This window comes from Cylas formicarius, unplaced genomic scaffold (genome assembly GCF_029955315.1).
Source record: "Cylas formicarius isolate icCylForm1 unplaced genomic scaffold, icCylForm1.1 PGA_scaffold_3__17_contigs__length_32017465, whole genome shotgun sequence".
Taxonomy (NCBI): Eukaryota; Metazoa; Arthropoda; class Insecta; order Coleoptera; family Brentidae; genus Cylas; species Cylas formicarius.
In genome coordinates this window covers 1,529,307-1,548,399 of record NW_026844326.1, presented here as the reverse complement: position 1 = coordinate 1,548,399, position 19,093 = coordinate 1,529,307, and positions in this window count along the sequence as shown.

Below are 19,093 nucleotides of genomic sequence, written 5' to 3'. Positions count from 1 at the left end.
AGCCAAAACATGCATTTTCATAACTTAGCGAACAGAAATCTACATTAAAACTGCAGATAACTACTTAAAAATTCACTTCCTTGAATTGATAATAGGTTTTTCTTTGTCATTTTAAACAGATTCCAGTCAAAATCGGCTTCTTCGACTCATATCGTACCTAAAACCGCATCAAAACTGCAAATATCAGTTTAAACTATCATTTTCTGATACAAACAGTTATATATTCATGTCAATATCTTTCAAATTCTAGTCATAATCGGCGTCTTTGGGCATTTTAGTAACGAAAACCTTAATAAACTATTAGATTTCGACGTAAGGCAACCATTCTGAGTCAAATAGTTGCCGATTTCGATAAAATCTTAGTCAGAATCTGCTTTTTCGCCTCTTATTGTACCCAAATCTACCTTAGAAATGTAGATATATACTTAAAACACCTTCTTTTGGGACAAATAATTGGTTTTCGCCCTTGATTTACGGAAGATTATAGCCAAAACATGCATTTTCATAACTTAGCGAACAGAAATCTACATTTAAACTGCAGATAACTACTTAAAAATTCACTTCCTTGAATTGATAATAGGTTTTTCTTTGTCATTTTAAACAGATTCCAGTCAAAATCGGCTTCTTCCACTCATATCGTACCTATAACCGCATCAAAACTGCAAATATCAGTTTAAACTATCATTTTTTGATACAAACAGTTATATATTCACGTCAATATCTTTCAAATTCTAGTCAAAATCGGCGTCTTTGGGCATTTTAGTAACGAAAACCTTAATAAACTATTAGATTTCGACGTAAGGCAACCATTCTGAGTCAAATAGTTGCCGATTTCGATAAAATCTTAGTCAGAATCTGCTTTTTCGCCTCTTATTGTACCCAAATCTACCTTAGAAATGCAGATATATACTTAAAACACCTTCTTTTGGGACTAATAATTGGTTTTCGCCCTTGATTTACGGAAGATTATAGCCAAAACATGCATTTTCATAACTTAGCGAACTGAAATCTACATTAAAACTGCAGATAACTACTTAAAAATTCCCTTCCTTGAATTGATAATAGGTTTTTCTTTGTCATTTTAAACAGATTCCAGTCAAAATCGGCTTCTTCGATTCATATCGTATCTAAAACCGCATCAAAACTGCAAATATCGGTTTAAACTATCATTTTTTGATACAAACAGTTATATATTCATGTCAATATCTTTCAAATTCTAGTCAAAATCGGCGTCTTTCGGCATTTTAGTAACGAAAACCTTAATAAACTATTAGATTTCGACGTAAGGCAACCATTCTGAGTCAAATTGCCGATTTCGATAAAATCTTAGTCAGAATCTGCTTTTTCGCCTCTTATTGTACCCAAATCTACCTTAGAAATGCAGATATATACTTAAAACACCTTCTTTTGGGACTAATAATTGGTTTTCGCCATTGATTTACGGAAGATTATAGCCAAAACATGCATTTTCATAACTTAGCGAACAGAAATCTACATTAAAACTGCAGATAACTACTTAAAAATTCACTTCCTTGAATTGATAATAGGTTTTTCTTTGTCATTTTAAACAGATTCCAGTCAAAATCGGCTTCTTCGACTCATATCGTACCTAAAACCGCATCAAAACTGCAAATATCAGTTTAAACTATCATTTTCTGATACAAACAGTTATATATTCATGTCAATATCTTTCAAATTCTAGTCATAATCGGCGTCTTTGGGCATTTTAGTAACGAAAACCTTAATAAACTATTAGATTTCGACGTAAGGCAAACTTTCTGAGTCAAATAGTTGCCGATTTCGATAAAATCTTAGTCAGAATCTGCTTTTTCGCCTCTTATTGTACCCAAATCTACCTTAGAAATGCAGATATATACTTAAAACACCTTCTTTTGGGACTAATAATTGGTTTTCGCCCTTGATTTACGGAAGATTATAGCCAAAACATGCATTTTCATAACTTAGCGAACTCAAATCTACATTAAAACTGCAGATAACTACTTAAAAATTCACTTCCTTGAATTGATAATAGGTTTTTCTTTGTCATTTTAAACAGATTCCAGTCAAAATCGGCTTCTTCCACTCATATAGTACCTATAACCGCATCAAAACTGCAAATATCAGTTTAAACTATCATTTTTTGATACAAACAGTTATATATTCATGTCAATATCTTTCAAATTCTAGTCAAAATCGGCGTCTTTGGACATTTTAGTAACGAAAACCTTAATAAACTATTAGATTTCGACGTAAGGCAAACTTTCTGAGTCAAATAGTTGCCGATTTCGATAAAATCTTAGTCAGAATCTGCTTTTTCGCCTCTTATTGTACCCAAATCTACCTTAGAAATGCAGATATATACTTAAAACACCTTCTTTTGGGACTAATAATTGGTTTTCGCCCTTGATTTACGGAAGATTATAGCCAAAACATGCATTTTCATAACTTAGCGAACTGAAATCTACATTAAAACTGCAGATAACTACTTAAAAATTCCCTTCCTTGAATTGATAATAGGTTTTTCTTTGTCATTTTAAACAGATTCCAGTCAAAATCGGCTTCTTCGATTCATATCGTATCTAAAACCGCATCAAAACTGCAAATATCAGTTTAAACTATCATTTTTTGATACAAACAGTTATATATTCATGTCAATATCTTTCAAATTCTAGTCAAAATCGGCGTCTTTCGGCATTTTAGTAACGAAAACCTTAATAAACTATTAGATTTCGACGTAAGGCAACCTTTCTGAGTCAAATAGTTGCCGATTTTTTCAAATTCTAGTCAAAATCGGCGTCTTTGGGCATTTTAGTAACGAAAACCTTAATAAACTGTTAGATTTCGACGTAAGGCAACCATTCTGAGTCAAATAGATGCCGATTTCGATAAAATCTTAGTCAGAATCTGCTTTTTCGCCTCTTATTGTACCCAAATCTACCTTAGAAATGCAGATATATACTTAAAACACCTTCTTTTGGGACTAATAATTGGTTTTCGCCCTTGATTTACGGAAGATTATAGCCAAAACATGCATTTTCATAACTTAGCGAACTGAAATCTACATTAAAACTGCAGATAACTACTTAAAAATTCCCTTCCTTGAATTGATAATAGGTTTTTCTTTGTCATTTTAAACAGATTCCAGTCAAAATCGGCTTCTTCGATTCATATCGTATCTAAAACCGCATCAAAACTGCAAATATCGGTTTAAACTATCATTTTATTAGATTTCGACGTAAGGCAAACTTTCTGAGTCAAATAGTTGCCGATTTCGATAAAATCCTAGTCAGAATCTGCTTTTTCGCCTCTTATTGTACCCAAATCTAACTTAGAAATGCAGATATATACTTAAAACACCTTCTTTTGGGACAAATAATTGGTTTTCGCCCTTGATTTACGGAAGATTATAGCCAAAACATGCATTTTCATAACTTAGCGAACAGAAATCTACATTAAAACTGCAGATAACTACTTAAAAATTCACTTCCTTGAATTGATAATAGGTTGTTCTTTGTCATTTTAAACAGATTCCAGTCAAAATCGGCTTCTTCGACTCATATCGTACCTAAAACCGCATCAAAACTGCAAATATCAGTTTAAACTATCATTTTTTGATACAAACAGTTATATATTCATGTCAATATCTTTCATATTCTAGTCAAAATCGGCGTCTTTCGGCATTTTAGTAACGAAAACCTTAATAAACTATTAGATTTCGACGTAAGGCAACCTTTCTGAGTCAAATAGTTGCCGATTTTTTCAAATTCTAGTCAAAATCGGCGTCTTTGGGCATTTTAGTAACGAAAACCTTAATAAACTATTAGATTTCGACGTAAGGCAACCATTCTGAGTCAAATAGTTGCCGATTTCGATAAAATCTTAGTCAGAATCTGCTTTTTCGCCTCTTATTGTACCCAAATCTACCTTAGAAATGCAGATATATACTTAAAACACCTTCTTTTGGGACTAATAATTGGTTTTCGCCCTTGATTTACGGAAGATTATAGCCAAAACATGCATTTTCATAACTTAGCGAACTGAAATCTACATTAAAACTGCAGATAACTACTTAAAAATTCCCTTCCTTGAATTGATAATAGGTTTTTCTTTGTCATTTTAAACAGATTCCAGTCAAAATCGGCTTCTTCGATTCATATCGTATCTAAAACCGCATCAAAACTGCAAATATCGGTTTAAACTATCATTTTTTGATACAAACAGTTATAAATTCATGTCAATATCTTTCAAATTCTAGTCAAAATCGGCGTCTTTCGGCATTTTAGTAACGAAAACCTTAAAAAACTATTAGATTTCGACGTAAGGCAACCATTCTGAGTCAAATAGTTGCCGATTTCGATAAAATCTTAGTCAGAATCTGCTTTTTCGCCTCTTATTGTACCCAAATCTACCTTAGAAATGCAGATATATACTTAAAACACCTTCTTTTGGGACTAATAATTGGTTTTCGCCCTTGATTTACGGAAGATTATAGCCAAAACATGCATTTTCATAACTTAGCGAACAGAAATCTACATTAAAACTGCAGATAACTACTTAAAAATTCACTTCCTTGAATTGATAATAGGTTTTTCTTTGTCATTTTAAACAGATTCCAGTCAAAATCGGCTTCTTCGACTCATATCGTACCTAAAACCGCATCAAAACTGCAAATATCAGTTTAAACTATCATTTTCTGATACAAACAGTTATATATTCATGTCAATATCTTTCAAATTCTAGTCATAATCGGCGTCTTTGGGCATTTTAGTAACGAAAACCTTAATAAACTATTAGATTTCGACGTAAGGCAAACTTTCTGAGTCAAATAGTTGCCGATTTCGATAAAATCTTAGTCAGAATCTGCTTTTTCGCCTCTTATTGTACCCAAATCTACCTTAGAAATGCAGATATATACTTAAAACACCTTCTTTTGGGACTAATAATTGGTTTTCGCCCTTGATTTACGGAAGATTATAGCCAAAACATGCATTTTCATAACTTAGCGAACTCAAATCTACATTAAAACTGCAGATAACTACTTAAAAATTCACTTCCTTGAATTGATAATAGGTTTTTCTTTGTCATTTTAAACAGATTCCAGTCAAAATCGGCTTCTTCCACTCATATAGTACCTATAACCGCATCAAAACTGCAAATATCAGTTTAAACTATCATTTTTTGATACAAACAGTTATATATTCATGTCAATATCTTTCAAATTCTAGTCAAAATCGGCGTCTTTGGACATTTTAGTAACGAAAACCTTAATAAACTATTAGATTTCGACGTAAGGCAAACTTTCTGAGTCAAATAGTTGCCGATTTCGATAAAATCTTAGTCAGAATCTGCTTTTTCGCCTCTTATTGTACCCAAATCTACCTTAGAAATGCAGATATATACTTAAAACACCTTCTTTTGGGACTAATAATTGGTTTTCGCCCTTGATTTACGGAAGATTATAGCCAAAACATGCATTTTCATAACTTAGCGAACTGAAATCTACATTAAAACTGCAGATAACTACTTAAAAATTCCCTTCCTTGAATTGATAATAGGTTTTTCTTTGTCATTTTAAACAGATTCCAGTCAAAATCGGCTTCTTCGATTCATATCGTATCTAAAACCGCATCAAAACTGCAAATATCAGTTTAAACTATCATTTTTTGATACAAACAGTTATATATTCATGTCAATATCTTTCAAATTCTAGTCAAAATCGGCGTCTTTCGGCATTTTAGTAACGAAAACCTTAATAAACTATTAGATTTCGACGTAAGGCAACCTTTCTGAGTCAAATAGTTGCCGATTTTTTCAAATTCTAGTCAAAATCGGCGTCTTTGTTCATTTTAGTAACGAAAACCTTAATAAACTGTTAGATTTCGACGTAAGGCAACCATTCTGAGTCAAATAGATGCCGATTTCGATAAAATCTTAGTCAGAATCTGCTTTTTCGCCTCTTATTGTACCCAAATCCACCTTAGAAATGCAGATATATACTTAAAACACCTTCTTTTGGGACTAATAATTGGTTTTCGCCCTTGATTTACGGAAGATTATAGCCAAAACATGCATTTTCATAACTTAGCGAACTGAAATCTACATTAAAACTGCAGATAACTACTTAAAAATTCCCTTCCTTGAATTGATAATAGGTTTTTCTTTGTCATTTTAAACAGATTCCAGTCAAAATCGGCTTCTTCGATTCATATCGTATCTAAAACCGCATCAAAACTGCAAATATCGGTTTAAACTATCATTTTTTGATACAAACAGTTATATATTCATGTCAATATCTTTCAAATTCTAGTCAAAATCGGCGTCTTTCGGCATTTTAGTAACGAAAACCTTAATAAACTATTAGATTTCGACGTAAGGCAACCATTCTGAGTCAAATAGTTGCCGATTTCGATAAAATCTTAGTCAGAATCTGCTTTTTCGCCTCTTATTGTACCCAAATCTACCTTAGAAATGCAGATATATACTTAAAACACCTTCTTTTGGGACTAATAATTGGTTTTCGCCCTTGATTTACGGAAGATTATAGCCAAAACATGCATTTTCATAACTTAGCGAACAGAAATCTACATTAAAACTGCAGATAACTACTTAAAAATTCCCTTCCTTGAATTGATAATAGGTTTTTCTTTGTCATTTTAAACAGATTCCAGTCAAAATCGGCTTCTTCCACTCATATCGTACCTATAACCGCATCAAAACTGCAAATATCAGTTTAAACTATCATTTTTTGATACAAACAGTTATATATTCATGTCAATATCTTTCAAATTCTAGTCAAAATCGGCGTCTTTGGGCATTTTAGTAACGAAAACCTTAATAAACTATTAGATTTCGACGTAAGGCAAACTTTCTGAGTCAAATAGTTGCCGATTTCGATAAAATCTTAGTCAGAATCTGCTTTTTCGCCTCTTATTGTACCCAAATCTACCTTAGAAATGCAGATATATACTTAAAACACCTTCTTTTGGGACTAATAATTGGTTTTCGCCCTTGATTTACGGAAGATTATAGCCAAAACATGCATTTTCATAACTTAGCGAACTGAAATCTACATTAAAACTGCAGATAACTACTTAAAAATTCCCTTCCTTGAATTGATAATAGGTTTTTCTTTGTCATTTTAAACAGATTCCAGTCAAAATCGGCTTCTTCGATTCATATCGTATCTAAAACCGCATCAAAACTGCAAATATCGGTTTAAACTATCATTTTTTGATACAAACAGTTATAAATTCATGTCAATATCTTTCAAATTCTAGTCAAAATCGGCGTCTTTCGGCATTTTAGTAACGAAAACCTTAATAAACTATTAGATTTCGACGTAAGGCAACCATTCTGAGTCAAATAGTTGCCGATTTCGATAAAATCTTAGTCAGAATCTGCTTTTTCGCCTCTTATTGTACCCAAATCTACCTTAGAAATGCAGATATATACTTAAAACACCTTCTTTTGGGACTAATAATTGGTTTTCGCCCTTGATTTACGGAAGATTATAGCCAAAACATGCATTTTCATAACTTAGCGAACAGAAATCTACATTAAAACTGCAGATAACTACTTAAAAATTCACTTCCTTGAATTGATAATAGGTTTTTCTTTGTCATTTTAAACAGATTCCAGTCAAAATCGGCTTCTTCGACTCATATCGTACCTAAAACCGCATCAAAACTGCAAATATCAGTTTAAACTATCATTTTCTGATACAAACAGTTATATATTCATGTCAATATCTTTCAAATTCTAGTCATAATCGGCGTCTTTGGGCATTTTAGTAACGAAAACCTTAATAAACTATTAGATTTCGACGTAAGGCAAACTTTCTGAGTCAAATAGTTGCCGATTTCGATAAAATCTTAGTCAGAATCTGCTTTTTCGCCTCTTATTGTACCCAAATCTACCTTAGAAATGCAGATATATACTTAAAACACCTTCTTTTGGGACTAATAATTGGTTTTCGCCCTTGATTTACGGAAGATTATAGCCAAAACATGCATTTTCATAACTTAGCGAACTCAAATCTACATTAAAACTGCAGATAACTACTTAAAAATTCACTTCCTTGAATTGATAATAGGTTTTTCTTTGTCATTTTAAACAGATTCCAGTCAAAATCGGCTTCTTCCACTCATATAGTACCTATAACCGCATCAAAACTGCAAATATCAGTTTAAACTATCATTTTTTGATACAAACAGTTATATATTCATGTCAATATCTTTCAAATTCTAGTCAAAATCGGCGTCTTTGGACATTTTAGTAACGAAAACCTTAATAAACTATTAGATTTCGACGTAAGGCAAACTTTCTGAGTCAAATAGTTGCCGATTTCGATAAAATCTTAGTCAGAATCTGCTTTTTCGCCTCTTATTGTACCCAAATCTACCTTAGAAATGCAGATATATACTTAAAACACCTTCTTTTGGGACTAATAATTGGTTTTCGCCCTTGATTTACGGAAGATTATAGCCAAAACATGCATTTTCATAACTTAGCGAACTGAAATCTACATTAAAACTGCAGATAACTACTTAAAAATTCCCTTCCTTGAATTGGTAATAGGTTTTTCTTTGTCATTTTAAACAGATTCCAGTCAAAATCGGCTTCTTCGATTCATATCGTATCTAAAACCGCATCAAAACTGCAAATATCAGTTTAAACTATCATTTTTTGATACAAACAGTTATATATTCATGTCAATATCTTTCAAATTCTAGTCAAAATCGGCGTCTTTCGGCATTTTAGTAACGAAAACCTTAATAAACTATTAGATTTCGACGTAAGGCAACCTTTCTGAGTCAAATAGTTGCCGATTTTTTCAAATTCTAGTCAAAATCGGCGTCTTTGGGCATTTTAGTAACGAAAACCTTAATAAACTGTTAGATTTCGACGTAAGGCAACCATTCTGAGTCAAATAGATGCCGATTTCGATAAAATCTTAGTCAGAATCTGCTTTTTCGCCTCTTATTGTACCCAAATCTACCTTAGAAATGCAGATATATACTTAAAACACCTTCTTTTGGGACTAATAATTGGTTTTCGCCCTTGATTTACGGAAGATTATAGCCAAAACATGCATTTTCATAACTTAGCGAACTGAAATCTACATTAAAACTGCAGATAACTACTTAAAAATTCCCTTCCTTGAATTGATAATAGGTTTTTCTTTGTCATTTTAAACAGATTCCAGTCAAAATCGGCTTCTTCGATTCATATCGTATCTAAAACCGCATCAAAACTGCAAATATCGGTTTAAACTATCATTTTTTGATACAAACAGTTATATATTCATGTCAATATCTTTCAAATTCTAGTCAAAATCGGCGTCTTTCGGCATTTTAGTAACGAAAACCTTAATAAACTATTAGATTTCGACGTAAGGCAACCATTCTGAGTCAAATAGTTGCCGATTTCGATAAAATCTTAGTCAGAATCTGCTTTTTCGCCTCTTATTGTACCCAAATCTACCTTAGAAATGCAGATATATACTTAAAACACCTTCTTTTGGGACTAATAATTGGTTTTCGCCCTTGATTTACGGAAGATTATAGCCAAAACATGCATTTTCATAACTTAGCGAACAGAAATCTACATTAAAACTGCAGATAACTACTTAAAAATTCCCTTCCTTGAATTGATAATAGGTTTTTCTTTGTCATTTTAAACAGATTCCAGTCAAAATCGGCTTCTTCCACTCATATCGTACCTATAACCGCATCAAAACTGCAAATATCAGTTTAAACTATCATTTTTTGATACAAACAGTTATATATTCATGTCAATATCTTTCAAATTCTAGTCAAAATCGGCGTCTTTGGGCATTTTAGTAACGAAAACCTTAATAAACTATTAGATTTCGACGTAAGGCAAACTTTCTGAGTCAAATAGTTGCCGATTTCGATAAAATCTTAGTCAGAATCTGCTTTTTCGCCTCTTATTGTACCCAAATCTACCTTAGAAATTCAGATATATACTTATAACACCTTCTTTTGGGACTAATAATTGGTTTTCGCCCTTGATTTACGGAAGATTATAGCCAAAACATGCATTTTCATAACTTAGCGAACTGAAATCTACATTAAAACTGCAGATAACTACTTAAAAATTCCCTTCCTTGAATTGATAATAGGTTTTTCTTTGTCATTTTAAACAGATTCCAGTCAAAATCGGCTTCTTCGATTCATATCATATCTAAAACCGCATCAAAACTGCAAATATCAGTTTAAACTATCATTTTTTGATACAAACAGTTATATATTCATGTCAATATCTTTCAAATTCTAGTCAAAATCGGCGTCTTTCGGCATTTTAGTAACGAAAACCTCAATAAACTATTAGATTTCGACGTAAGGCAACCTTTCTGAGTCAAATAGTTGCCGATTTCGATAAAATCCTAGTCAGAATCTGCTTTTTCGCCTCTTATTGTACCCAAATCTAACTTTGAAATGCAGATATATACTTAAAACACCTTCTTTTGGGACAAATAATTGGTTTTCGCCCTTGATTTACGGAAGATTATTGCCAAAACATGCATTTTCATAACTTAGCGAACAGAAATCTACATTAAAACTGCAGATAACTACTTAAAAATTCACTTCCTTGAATTGATAATAGGTTGTTCTTTGTCATTTTAAACAGATTCCAGTCAAAATCGGCTTCTTCGACTCATATCGTACCTAAAACCGCATCAAAACTGCAAATATCAGTTTAAACTATCATTTTTTGATACAAACAGTTATATATTCATGTCAATATCTTTCAAATTCTAGTCAAAATCGGCGTCTTTCGGCATTTTAGTAACGAAAACCTTAATAAACTATTAGATTTCGACGTAAGGCAACCTTTCTGAGTCAAATAGTTGCCGATTTTTTCAAATTCTAGTCAAAATCGGCGTCTTTGGGCATTTTAGTAACGAAAACCTTAATAAACTATTAGATTTCGACGTAAGGCAACCATTCTGAGTCAAATAGTTGCCGATTTCGATAAAATCTTAGTCAGAATCTGCTTTTTCGCCTCTTATTGTACCCAAATCTACCTTAGAAATGCAGATATATACTTAAAACACCTTCTTTTGGGACTAATAATTGGTTTTCGCCCTTGATTTACGGAAGATTATAGCCAAAACATGCATTTTCATAACTTAGCGAACTGAAATCTACATTAAAACTGCAGATAACTACTTAAAAATTCCCTTCCTTCAATTGATAATAGGTTTTTCTTTGTCATTTTAAACAGATTCCAGTCAAAATCGGCTCCTTCGATTCATATTGTATCTAAAACCGCATCAAAACTGCAAATATCGGTTTAAACTATCATTTTTTGATACAAACAGTTATATATTCATGTCAATATCTTTCAAATTCTAGTCAAAATCGGCGTCTTTCGGCATTTTAGTAACGAAAACCTTAATAAACTATTAGATTTCGACGTAAGGCAACCATTCTGAGTCAAATAGTTGCCGATTTCGATAAAATCTTAGTCAGAATCTGCTTTTTCGCCTCTTATTGTACCCAAATCTACCTTAGAAATGCAGATATATACTTAAAACACCTTCTTTTGGGACTAATAATTGGTTTTCGCCCTTGATTTACGGAAGATTATAGCCAAAACATGCATTTTCATAACTTAGCGAACTGAAATCTACATTAAAACTGCAGATAACTACTTAAAAATTCCCTTCCTTGAATTGATAATAGGTTTTTCTTTGTCATTTTAAACAGATTCCAGTCAAAATCGGCTTCTTCCACTCATATCGTACCTATAACCGCATCAAAACTGCAAATATCAGTTTAAACTATCATTTTTTGATACAAACAGTTATATATTCATGTCAATATCTTTCAAATTCTAGTCAAAATCGGCGTCTTTGGACATTTTAGTAACGAAAACCTTAATAAACTATTAGATTTCGACGTAAGGCAAACTTTCTGAGTCAAATAGTTGCCGATTTCGATAAAATCTTAGTCAGAATCTGCTTTTTCGCCTCTTATTGTACCCAAATCTACCTTAGAAATGCAGATATATACTTAAAACACCTTCTTTTGGGACTAATAATTGGTTTTCGCCCTTGATTTACGGAAGATTATAGCCAAAACATGCATTTTCATAACTTAGCGAACTGAAATCTACATTAAAACTGCAGATAACTACTTAAAAATTCCCTTCCTTGAATTGATAATAGGTTTTTCTTTGTCATTTTAAACAGATTCCAGTCAAAATCGGCTTCTTCGATTCATATCGTATCTAAAACCGCATCAAAACTGCAAATATCAGTTTAAACTATCATTTTTTGATACAAACAGTTATATATTCATGTCAATATCTTTCAAATTCTAGTCAAAATCGGCGTCTTTCGGCATTTTAGTAACGAAAACCTTAATAAACTATTAGATTTCGACGTAAGGCAACCTTTCTGAGTCAAATAGTTGCCGATTTCGATAAAATCTTAGTCAGAATCTCCTTTTTCGCCTCTTATTGTACCCAAATCTACCTTAGAAATGCAGATATATACTTAAAACACCTTCTTTTGGGACTAATAATTGGTTTTCGCCCTTGATTTACGGAAGATTATAGCCAAAACATGCATTTTCATAACTTAGCGAACTGAAATCTACATTAAAACTGCAGATAACTACTTAAAAATTCCCTTCCTTGAATTGATAATAGGTTTTTCTTTGTCATTTTAAACAGATTCCAGTCAAAATCGGCTTCTTCGATTCATATCGTATCTAAAACCGCATCAAAACTGCAAATATCGGTTTAAACTATCATTTTTTGATACAAACAGTTATATATTCATGTCAATATCTTTCAAATTCTAGTCAAAATCGGCCTTAATAAACTATTAGATTTCGACGTAAGGCAACCTTTCTCAGCCAAATAGTTGCCGATTTCGATAAAATCTTAGTCAGAATCTGCTTTTTCGCCTCTTATTGTACCCAAATCTACCTTAGAAATGCAGATATATACTTAACACACCTTCTTTTGGGACTAATAATTGGTTTTCGCCCTTGATTTACGGAAGATTATGGCCAAAACATGCATTTTCATAACTTAGCGAACTGAAATCTACATTAAAACTGCAGATAACTACTTAAAAATTCCCTTCCTTGAATTGATAATAGGTTTTTCTTTGTCATTTTAAACAGATTCCAGTCAAAATCGGCTTCTTCGATTCATATCGTATCTAAAACCGCATCAAAACTGCAAATATCAGTTTAAACTATTATTTTTTGATACAAACAGTTATATATTTATGTCAATATCTTTCAAATTCTAGTCAAAATCGGCGTCTTTCGGCATTTTAGTAACGAAAACCTTAATAAACTATTAGATTTCGACGTAAGGCAACCATTCTGAGTCAAATAGTTGCCGATTTCGATAAAATCTTAGTCAGAATCTGCTTTTTCGCCTCTTATTGTACCCAAATCTACCTTAGAAATGTAGATATATACTTAAAACGCCTTCTTTTGGGACAAATAATTGGTTTTCGCCCTTGATTTACGGAAGATTATAGCCAAAACATGCATTTTCATAACTTAGCGAACAGAAATCTACATTAAAACTGCAGATAACTACTTAAAAATTCACTTCCTTGAATTGATAATAGGTTTTTCTTTGTCATTTTAAACAGATTCCAGTCAAAATCGGCTTCTTCGACTCATATCGTACCTAAAACCGCATCAAAACTGCAAATATCAGTTTAAACTATCATTTTCTGATACAAACAGTTATATATTCATGTCAATATCTTTCAAATTCTAGTCATAATCGGCGTCTTTGGGCATTTTAGTAACGAAAACCTTAATAAACTATTAGATTTCGACGTAAGGCAACCATTCTGAGTCTCTTAGTTGCCGATTTCGATAAAATCTTAGTCAGAATCTGCTTTTTCGCCTCTTATTGTACCCAAATCTACCTTAGAAATGTAGATATATACTTAAAACACCTTCTTTTGGGACAAATAATTGGTTTTCGCCCTTGATTTACGGAAGATTATAGCCAAAACATGCATTTTCATAACTTAGCGAACAGAAATCTACATTAAAACTGCAGATAACTACTTAAAAATTCACTTCCTTGAATTGATAATAGGTTTTTCTTTGTCATTTTAAACAGATTCCAGTCAAAATCGGCTTCTTCCACTCATATCGTACCTATAACCGCATCAAAACTGCAAATGTCAGTTTAAACTATCATTTTTTGATACAAACAGTTATATATTCATGTCAATATCTTTCAAATTCTAGTCAAAATCGGCGTCTTTGGGCATTTTAGTAACGAAAACCTTAATAAACTATTAGATTTCGACGTAAGGCAAACTTTCTGAGTCAAATAGTTGCCGATTTCGATAAAATCTTAGTCAGAATCTGCTTTTTCGCCTCTTATTGTACCCAAATCTACCTTAGAAATGCAGATATATACTTAAAACACCTTCTTTTGGGACTAATAATTGGTTTTCGCCCTTGATTTACGGAAGATTATAGCCAAAACATGCATTTTCATAACTTAGCGAACTGAAATCTACATTAAAACTGCAGATAACTACTTAAAAATTCACTTCCTTGAATTGATAATAGGTTTTTCTTTGTCATTTTAAACAGATTCCAGTCAAAATCGGCTTCTTCCACTCATATCGTACCTATAACCGCATCAAAACTGCAAATATCAGTTTAAACTATCATTTTTTGATACAAACAGTTATATATTCATGTCAATATCTTTCAAATTCTAGTCAAAATCGGCGTCTTTGGACATTTTAGTAACGAAAACCTTAATAAACTATTAGATTTCGACGTAAGGCAAACTTTCTGAGTCAAATAGTTGCCGATTTCGATAAAATCTTAGTCAGAATCTGCTTTTTCGCCTCTTATTGTACCCAAATCTACCTTAGAAATGCAGATATATACTTAAAACACCTTCTTTTGGGACTAATAATTGGTTTTCGCCCTTGATTTACGGAAGATTATAGCCAAAACATGCATTTTCATAACTTAGCGAACTGAAATCTACATTAAAACTGCAGATAACTACTTAAAAATTCCCTTCCTTGAATTGATAATAGGTTTTTCTTTGTCATTTTAAACAGATTCCAGTCAAAATCGGCTTCTTCGATTCATATCGTATCTAAAACCGCATCAAAACTGCAAATATCAGTTTAAACTATCATTTTTTGATACAAACAGTTATATATTCATGTCAATATCTTTCAAATTCTAGTCAAAATCGGCGTCTTTCGGCATTTTAGTAACGAAAACCTTAATAAACTATTAGATTTCGACGTAAGGCAACCTTTCTGAGTCAAATAGTTGCCGATTTTTTCAAATTCTAGTCAAAATCGGCGTCTTTGGGCATTTTAGTAACGAAAACCTTAATAAACTGTTAGATTTCGACGTAAGGCAACCATTCTGAGTCAAATAGTTGCCGATTTCGATAAAATCTTAGTCAGAATCTGCTTTTTCGCCTCTTATTGTACCCAAATCTACCTTAGAAATGCAGATATATACTTAAAACACCTTCTTTTGGGACTAATAATTGGTTTTCGCCCTTGATTTACGGAAGATTATAGCCAAAACATGCATTTTCATAACTTAGCGAACAGAAATCTACATTAAAACTGCAGATAACTACTTAAAAATTCCCTTCCTTGAATTGATAATAGGTTTTTCTTTGTCATTTTAAACAGATTCCAGTCAAAATCGGCTTCTTCGATTCATATCGTATCTAAAACCGCATCAAAACTGCAAATATCGGTTTAAACTATCATTTTTTGATACAAACAGTTATATATTCATGTCAATATCTTTCAAATTCTAGTCAAAATCGGCGTCTTTCGGCATTTTAGTAACGAAAACCTTAATAAACTATTAGATTTCGACGTAAGGCAACCATTCTGAGTCAAATAGTTGCCGATTTCGATAAAATCTTAGTCAGAATCTGCTTTTTCGCCTCTTATTGTACCCAAATCTACCTTAGAAATGCAGATATATACTTAAAACACCTTCTTTTGGGACTAATAATTGGTTTTCGCCCTTGATTTACGGAAGATTATAGCCAAAACATGCATTTTCATAACTTAGCGAACAGAAATCTACATTAAAACTGCAGATAACTACTTAAAAATTCACTTCCTTGAATTGATAATAGGTTTTTCTTTGTCATTTTAAACAGATTCCAGTCAAAATCGGCTTCTTCGACTCATATCGTACCTAAAACCGCATCAAAACTGCAAATATCAGTTTAAACTATCATTTTTTGATACAAACAGTTATATATTCATGTCAATATCTTTCAAATTCTAGTCAAAATCGGCGTCTTTCGGCATTTTAGTAACGAAAACCTTAATAAACTATTAGATTTCGACGTAAGGCAACCTTTCTGAGTCAAATAGTTGCCGATTTTTTCAAATTCTAGTCAAAATCGGCGTCTTTGGGCATTTTAGTAACGAAAACCTTAATAAACTATTAGATTTCGACGTAAGGCAACCATTCTGAGTCAAATAGTTGCCGATTTCGATAAAATCTTAGTCAGAATCTGCTTTTTCGCCTCTTATTGTACCCAAATCTACCTTAGAAATGCAGATATATACTTAAAACACCTTCTTTTGGGACTAATAATTGGTTTTCGCCCTTGATTTACGGAAGATTATAGCCAAAACATGCATTTTCATAACTTAGCGAACTGAAATCTACATTAAAACTGCAGATAACTACTTAAAAATTCCCTTCCTTGAATTGATAATAGGTTTTTCTTTGTCATTTTAAACAAATTCCAGTCAAAATCGGCTTCTTCGATTCATATCGTATCTAAAACCGCATCAAAACTGCAAATATCGGTTTAAACTATCATTTTTTGATACAAACAGTTATATATTCATGTCAATATCTTTCAAATTCTAGTCAAAATCGGCGTCTTTCGGCATTTTAGTAACGAAAACCTTAATAAACTATTAGATTTCGACGTAAGGCAACCATTCTGAGTCAAATAGTTGCCGATTTCGATAAAATCTTAGTCAGAATCTGCTTTTTCGCCTCTTATTGTACCCAAATCTACCTTAGAAATGCAGATATATACTTAAAACACCTTCTTTTGGGACTAATAATTGGTTTTCGCCCTTGATTTACGGAAGATTATAGCCAAAACATGCATTTTCATAACTTAGCGAACAGAAATCTACATTAAAACTGCAGATAACTACTTAAAAATTCACTTCCTTGAATTGATAATAGGTTTTTCTTTGTCATTTTAAACAGATTCCAGTCAAAATCGGCTTCTTCGACTCATATCGTACCTAAAACCGCATCAAAACTGCAAATATCAGTTTAAACTATCATTTTCTGATACAAACAGTTATATATTCATGTCAATATCTTTCAAATTCTAGTCATAATCGGCGTCTTTGGGCATTTTAGTAACGAAAACCTTAATAAACTATTAGATTTCGACGTAAGGCAACCATTCTGAGTCAAATAGTTGCCGATTTCGATAAAATCTTAGTCAGAATCTGCTTTTTCGCCTCTTATTGTACCCAAATCTACCTTAGAAATGTAGATATATACTTAAAACACCTTCTTTTGGGACAAATAATTGGTTTTCGCCCTTGATTTACGGAAGATTATAGCCAAAACATGCATTTTCATAACTTAGCGAACAGAAATCTACATTAAAACTGCAGATAACTACTTAAAAATTCACTTCCTTGAATTGATAGTAGGTTTTTCTTTGTCATTTTAAACAGATTCCAGTCAAAATCGGCTTCTTCCACTCATATCGTACCTATAACCGCATCAAAACTGCAAATGTCAGTTTAAACTATCATTTTTTGATACAAACAGTTATATATTCATGTCAATATCTTTCAAATTCTAGTCAAAATCGGCGTCTTTGGGCATTTTAGTAACGAAAACCTTAATAAACTATTAGATTTCGACGTAAGGCAAACTTTCTGAGTCAAATAGTTGCCGATTTCGATAAAATCTTAGTCAGAATCTGCTTTTTCGCCTCTTATTGTACCCAAATCTACCTTAGAAATGCAGATATATACTTAAAACACCTTCTTTTGGGACTAATAATTGGTTTTCGCCCTTGATTTACGGAAGATTATAGCCAAAACATGCATTTTCATAACTTAGCGAACTGAAATCTACATTAAAACTGCAGATAACTACTTAAAAATTCACTTCCTTGAATTGATAATAGGTTTTTCTTTGTCATTTTAAACAGATTCCAGTCAAAATCGGCTTCTTCCACTCATATCGTACCTATAACCGCATCAAAACTGCAAATATCAGTTTAAACTATCATTTTTTGATACAAACAGTTATATATTCATGTCAATATCTTTCAAATTCTAGTCAAAATCGGCGTCTTTGGACATTTTAGTAACGAAAACCTTAATAAACTATTAGATTTCGACGTAAGGCAAACTTTCTGAGTCAAATAGTTGCCGATTTCGATAAAATCTTAGTCAGAATCTGCTTTTTCGCCTCTTATTGTACCCAAATCTACCTTAGAAATGCAGATATATACTTAAAACACCTTCTTTTGGGACTAATAATTGGTTTTCGCCCTTGATTTACGGAAGATTATAGCCAAAACATGCATTTTCATAACTTAGCGAACTGAAATCTACATTAAAACTGCAGATAACTACTTAAAAATTCCCTTCCTTGAATTGATAATAGGTTTTTCTTTGTCATTTTAAACAGATTCCAGTCAAAATCGGCTTCTTCGATTCATATCGTATCTAAAACCGCATCAAAACTGCAAATATCAGTTTAAACTATCATTTTTTGATACAAACAGTTATATATTCATGTCAATATCTTTCAAATTCTAGTCAAAATCGGCGTCTTTCGGCATTTTAGTAACGAAAACCTTAATAAACTATTAGATTTCGACGTAAGGCAACCTTTCTGAGTCAAATAGTTGCCGATTTTTTCAAATTCTAGTCAAAATCGGCGTCTTTGGGCATTTTAGTAACGAAAACCTTAATAAACTGTTAGATTTCGACGTAAGGCAACCATTCTGAGTCAAATAGTTGCCGATTTCGATAAAATCTTAGTCAGAATCTGCTTTT